Raw genomic sequence first — 7,391 nt, forward strand, 5'->3', positions numbered from 1 at the left:
AAGTTTGAGGAATCTTGTCATGCCTAGTAAAACATGGTAAGGGGAGCCAAAGATTGTTTTTCACTCACGTTGCACCATTGATTAAACAAGATTATTTTGTTATAAATAGGTGTTGGTCTCACAAAGTAGCAGACCTTAGCAATGCTGAAGCCTAAGGAGGATAAATCAAATTATCCAAGTTTGCCCTCTGAATCTGAGTGTGAATATGCATGTCAAACACAACATTCATCTGCTTTAGTGATTTTTCTCTTTAATATTCTGATATTTTATCATCAACTTCCTTTAATATAGGAAGCATCTTGGTGGTTTCTGGCTTTGGAGTCATCCAATCTTAGATTTAAATCCTGGGCTCCACTATTTAAGAGCTATGTGATCTGTTTCCTTGAACTAAAAGCTGTGATAATGACTTTCATGTGACAGCTTTGTTGTGAGAAGCAAATGTGCTCATGTATGTTAAAATATCAAGCATAGTATCCAGCACAAAATAGGCACTATGTACATGTTAATTCCAGTCACTTCCATGTGTATCCAGAGAACTAATATTACCATTTCATATATTGCAGCCCAACTTATCACCTTTATTTAGAAAACACTGGAAGCCTTTGCCAGATGCAAGCAGCTCCCTCGTTTTGATATATATATATATATATGATAATTCTAAATTTAGTCTGTCCGTACGCAGAGAGGAGCTAAAAATCTTATCCTCCCAATTATTCATATTGCTCTTCAATATCTTCTTAAATTCCCTCACTGGTAGCTGAGCTACTTTATACAGACACATCTGGTTTTAAAGATTCCTCTTTCTTGGCATGACTCATCCCTCCTGTGGCCAGTTTTATTCCTCCTGTTATTTCCCTAGGATCCATTCACTGTTTTCCAGGGGGCATTTCCTAAATGTGTCTCCTTGAACGCTTTGTATTATTCCTGATTTTTTCCAACTATATAAATAGTAATTATATTGTTCTAGCTATTTCTTGGCTTCCTGGCCTTTTTTTCTAATGTACCTTTCCTTTCACACATAATTTTAATGAGCTGCCCAACTCGATTACTAAAAGGCACTGGAGTATTACAAGGGTTTGACCGTTCTTTCCAGAAGTTCTCTCTGGTTTTACGTCCTCCTGTGATTTACCAAGTGTCACTTAATTTTTCTTTCTCTTTTTTTTTTCACACCCTGGCCAACTCTTCATCACAGTCATTATCCACCTCTGTTGGTGATCTGCTTAACATTTCATTAAAAAATATGTTCAGCTCAGCTCCTTTCTTCCTACTCTTCACATGTCAACAAGACCTGCTTTCCACCTTTCACTTGTGATTCTTCTGGTGCTCAGAATTTGTCAATCATTAGTCCTCTTTTTGGTGCAGTCTCTCCACACACCCACCCTCAGCACATCTGTATTTCAATCTAGGCTGCATTCCCATCAACTGCCATTCTTTTTTTTCCTCCTGTTTTCTGTCCTTGTTTTTACCCTTTGATGTTGGGACATCACACTGATTTTAGTCAATGAATACTTTGATGATAGTGCCTCAATAAGCCTTTTAAAAGAAAAGCAGAAATAGGAAAAGACAAAGATAACTGTCCTATTTTATGAATCTAATTTTTTTTTAAAGTTAAAATCTGCTGAACTATTAGAAACATAATAACTTTGCTTCCACGTATTTTGGAGGTTGTTAGATGTGAAAACTGGAGGAGAAAGCATTGCCACAAGGAAGGGGGTGTGCCTGCATTGCAGGAGGGCCTACTGTGAGGATGGGGACAGAGCAGTGAATGAGGCAGAGAAGCTACCTACCCTCCTGAAGCCCATATTTCATGGGAAAGACAGACAGACAATGAATAAATGAGACCATTTCAGAATGTGATCATATCAGAGTGTGACAGAGAATAAGTGAGGAATATATATTTTCAATTATGTTAAAATTAAACTTTGTATATTAGACTGCTCTTAGGAAGTGTGTGGCTCATTTCAAATTCAACCATTTTGGTAGAACAAAGTATTTCTGCAGTACTGTGAGTTTATAGCTCTATTGCCTATATTAGTGGTTCTCCATCTTTTTAATGCATAGAAAAGGATCCCAGACACTTTCATACCAGTAAACATTTCTCTGTGTGTGCAGCATCAGCAATAATAACAGCACCCACTTACTGAATGTTTACTATGTGCCACATGCTCTTCTAGGGGCTTGAGATACATTACTAAACAATATAAATAAAGTTCCTGGCTTTTTGGTGCTTCCATTTTAGCAGATGGAAAAAGGCAATTAGAAATAAACTTAATAAATAAGGAAATTATGTTGATGTTAGAAAGATGTAAATGCCATTGGAAAAAACAAAGCAATGGCTAGAGAGTGGTAGGCGGAGGTGGTGCAATTTCAAACACAGCCATAACGGTGGCCAAGTTTATGTGAACACCTGGGGCTTTCTCTTTCCCTTCTCCGTAAGTCATCACATGAGAAAGTAAGTAAACAGAGTGGCATCCTTATAAAGATTACCTTGAATCATTATAATTGGTAAAATAGAAATAATCCACAATCTCAAATACTTTACTATTTATAAATTATTACTAGTGGCACACCTCCCAGCCAAGAGAGAGACATGACTCCTATAACATCTGAAATGAAAGCCATTGCTTGGTACCAGTTTATTATATATACCTGTGTGGCATCTTTTGCATTGTGATATAGACCATATTTGACCTTTATTTTATTTACCATTTTGCATGCATTTAATTCCTCAAATAGAAAATACTCAACCACAGGGACCATGAAATTTGTTTTTCTGAATCTTCTGCAATACCTAGCAGAGCGCGTCACAAATCATCATCTGTTTTTATTGACTAACTTAATGTAATGAAGTCAACACAATTTAGGCACATGTTAACAGCATACCTCAGCATCCTGAGAGCATGTGCACATGTGAGATAAGTTTCCCGTGAGACAGGAGTCCTAGTAGTAGCTGGATGCCAATGAGCTGGATGTCATGGAGTATTCATGAGGCATGTTGTTATTGCATGCTACAGTTTAAGCTTTGCAGAGTAGACATATTTGCCTGAACACCTGCCCCATCCCCATCTTTATAGCTGATGTCACTGACTTTTAAATGCAAACTGAGTGGTTGACATTGGAGTATGCATAGCAAGGGAAGTATGTATGTGCAGGTGGGGAATATTCTAAAGACAAATTTCTATTTTGCAATTCCTTTAAAGGTCAAGTTTTTCTTAAATCATATAGAGATACTTCTCTATTACATTTATTGTCATTCTTAAATCATTTTAGGCTTTGGAAGCCTTCTCCATTTTTTTTTTCTGGTCCAGAATCTGAATTGTTGTTTGATGACAGGAGCCAGACTTTAGAATTGGTATAATAGATATAAATCTACTGTGTTCTCGATATGCTATCCAGACTTCCAAGTAGAGGCCTTGTGAAGTCCTGGGTTTTTGTAAAATATAACTTGAAATGCCAATATTTTAGATAAATAATTGAAGCCTGGGTTGGAATGATAGTGCAGACTGTGTAAAGAGATTCATGTAGGATAAGCTAAAAGCCTTCTTTCACAATGCAGAGAAAACCCATAGTTTTGCTATTTCTACTTTGTTAGCATTCCTACCAACTGCTCACCTGTGAGCAGGCATTGCCATTAGGACTGAACGTCACAGCCTTGAAAAAAATCTACACTAAAGTCCCGTGGTGAGGCAGAAAAAAGAATGGACACACATCGGAGCTGTTCGAGCCACATTAATTACTAAAGTAGCTGAGTATCCACCCTCTAATATTTCTTGTGACTGTCAACATGACTACGTAGTTGACAGAGCAGAGCACGTCACAAAGTATCATTCATTTATATTGATTAAATATATAATCAATATAGTTAAGTCATGTTGATATTTTATTTTAGTCATGTTATTGTAAATGTTTGAATGCCAAGCAGATGGAATTCAGTGCAGGTATACTATAATATTTTTGACTCCGTGGATTTAAAAAAGAGAGAGAATAATTACAATGATATTTTACCTTCCAAGTGCTCAGTGTGGAATAAAAAACACAAAACCAAAACATATTCTACTTTCTCTTGTCCCACCCTTGCCTCCTCAGAAAAAACATCACCTGTATCAACTCTACAAATACTATACCATGCAAGAGAATAAACCTCTGGCCCTTTGATTGTGGTCACCCCATGAACTTGTTAAAGAGAGTCCCTCAGGGTTAAATATAAAGAATAATGAACAGCTGAAAAATGCTGGGCTGCAATGATTCCCAGACCGTCACATGGAGTCATAGCCTGCCATATGTGTTATCACCGAGAGTGGAAGGGAACCTCCTCCAAGAAGCTGCTTATTGGTGAATCCTTTTTTCTGATCCTGTAGGACCAGGATGGATACCGATTTATCAATTTTGAAAAAACAACAACAAAGAAAGACTACGTCAGAGATGGTTGATGACAAGGTGCCTCTTTATTCTTGGAGGACTATTTTAGCTGTTAAAATGAATAGATGCCCCCAAGAATTATATCACAAAAATAATTAATGTACCATATATCTGCAGGGCTGCTCTCTCTGCACTTTCCCCAGTTTGGCTCAGGGGACAGACAGTAGTATATTGCTGCTGCCGCCACCGCCTCCCCCTAATAATGGCCATTATTCATAGCAGGGCACTGGAGGTCACTAGCGTGGTCTTTGTGCAAGAGACCCTACTATTCATCCTGTATTGTTCTCTAGATTGTGAGCTACGGCAAATGGATTAGGGAACCAGTTTATTTTTTGTATATGAGATGTAGATTTGACCTTGGGTTGTCCTTCTGCATCCTCTATGATCTCACAAACCCTAGATATAAGACAGCAGCCTTGTAAAAAATCTCCAACTGTGCTTTGGTTTTGAGTTTAAATCACAGTATTCCAATCATTTGTTGGTTTTGCTATAAAGATGCCTGGGGCATCCAGCTTCAACTGAGAGGGCAGACTTGTCATTGTTAGTAATTAGAAGGAGCCTGGTACTGATTCAAGGTAGCTCAGAATTCATAAAAAAAAATTTTTAAACCAAATGTGTTAGTGAGATGTAGTTTGCTGAATTCATTGTAGCTGTGTGGCTGTGTTTTTAACCTTGCTGCCTTGCTCATTATACATGCAGTCAGTCACCAAAGACCTTGGTTCCCCGCTGTGCTCCTGAAGCCTGATAAAATGCATCAAATATTAGTTGAATCTTCTGGTCTTCTGTCTCTTTCAGATACATGGGTATAGCTATAGATTGAAATAAACTCCTAAGATTTAATGCTGTATATGGGCTGGTGCTTAGTAGGCACAGAATCAATGCCTAATGAATTAATAAATAAATGATTAAATGAAAAGGATATTGCTTATGGCATTTCAAAGTCAGCAACTTTATTTTACTGAAGAAATTAATCAATAGAGAATTGCCTAATCTTGCACACACAAGAAACACTTCTCAGGGAGACACATTTCTATGACTTCTTAGTGTTGGTTTCCTTATCAAGGAGGCAGCATCTAGACATGTAAAAGTTTTACCTTACCTACAATCCCATTTCAGAGGTTTTTTTATTGTCTCTACACAAGGTATTAACACTGATTAGCCACTGGACCCTGCTTTAAAAGTGGGCTTGCCAGAAATAGACAGGGATGCTATTTCAGGAAAACAAAAATCATTTTAGCAGTGTAACCACAGAACACTGGTGCCACAGCAAATTAATGGATGCCCCACATTGAACAACGTGTTAAGGTAATATGTGATCATCTCAATTAGTAATTTCACGCCATGAATTCCAGAGCTGAAGATTAAGGTAGACGAAGTAGAATCACTAACACCTTTATGAATTGTTTATACTTTCATTTGACAATGTCTGTGTACCTTATAAGCTCTTCTTGTATTAAAAATCAAGCTTTGTTCAGTTTTTTTATCTATTCATTGATATGCGAGCATAATGTATCTGGAATTTAAGTATGGCTGGACTGGAATCAAATTGCAGTTTAATGTAAATATGCACAGAAAGGATAATCAATAAGTTTTTGAATTAGCCTTTACTATCATAACCATAAATATACCTTTGGTTTTTTTCTAGCATATAGAATGTATTATCAACCACGTGAAATCTTTTTGTTTTTCCTTTAGTTCATGACCAGTTAAATGAAAGTTGAAGCTAAATATAAAGAGAATAAAAGTGAAATTATCATTTAAAAAAGTGAAAAAAGTATGAAGAGTATTTTTGGAACCAAGGAAAATGATCAGAATTTGTATAGTTTGGAAGTGATTCTGACCCTGGGCTAGGTCCAGTTCTCCCTGATAGTGAGCAACTCAGCTATTTCTCTGCCCTGTGTCTCCTTTGTTAACTGACTCTACCAGCATTTTCAGGTAAACTCGCTGGAAACATTCATTGAGTAATCAATGAATCTTAAAGAATCAGCCACAGAGGTATTTTTATGTAAAATTATGCCCTGTTATTCGAGAAGGACATATTTCTGTACACGTGCATAATTACAAGTGTTTAGCTAATACTAGGTTTATGATAAATTCTTCCACCTTCATTTCTAAGATGGTAACAGTTAAAAGTTTTTGTTTTCTTTTTTTGTGGTGGCAAGTTATAAATTTACATTGGAAATGTATGAGAATTTCTGAAAGCTGTAGATTAACATTTATAACTTCACAGGAAATATTTTAAAAGCTCAACATTTGAATATTTTTGCATTAGTGAAGAGGCCTATTTAGTGAGATCTAAGGATGGATTATGAGTGTGGCTGTAATGCCCATTGAAAAATGAAGAAAGTGTAATGATTTAAACCAAATTTGAAAAACACTAACCCACAATCTATGTCTTACTTGCCTCCTGGTCAATATGATTTACAATGTATAATTAAAGAAGTGTTAAGTTTCTTTAAACATGTGCAGACGAAGCCTAAGATTCATGAAGGCTGAAGGTGTGAGTGACTTATTTAAAACCCCTTCTGTTCAAACAGGCCAGTAAGGGCTCTTATTCTTGTGATGGTATGAAACATACATCTTTAACCTCAATAGCCTAATGTTCCCGCTATACTGAAAGTATTGAGCAAGGCAGTCTCGTTTAATGTAATGGTTTCTTTTCTGGCAAACAGAGCTTTATTTCACAACTGGGATAACCCATTACTCAAATCCCAGCAATAGAGTTTTCCATGACAGTCAGCATTTCTGGTTTCTGATAGTGACCTCTAAAGGGTGACAGGTTTCTCTTTGGCTTAATGCTAGTGAGTAGAAAACATCACCGTCAGGGCAAAGTGACCTTGCTTTCCTTACAGAGTTGGGCAAGTCACTCTTTAGATACAACAGAAAATGTAAAATATTTTAAAAGAGATATTTCATTCTCCTACCAGTGAGGTCAGAACTTAGTTTCCAATTTTGAGAACTGGAACAAGTTG

Source organism: Gorilla gorilla, chromosome 5, assembly GCF_029281585.2.
Source record: "Gorilla gorilla gorilla isolate KB3781 chromosome 5, NHGRI_mGorGor1-v2.1_pri, whole genome shotgun sequence".
NCBI classification, from domain to species: Eukaryota; Metazoa; Chordata; class Mammalia; order Primates; family Hominidae; genus Gorilla; species Gorilla gorilla.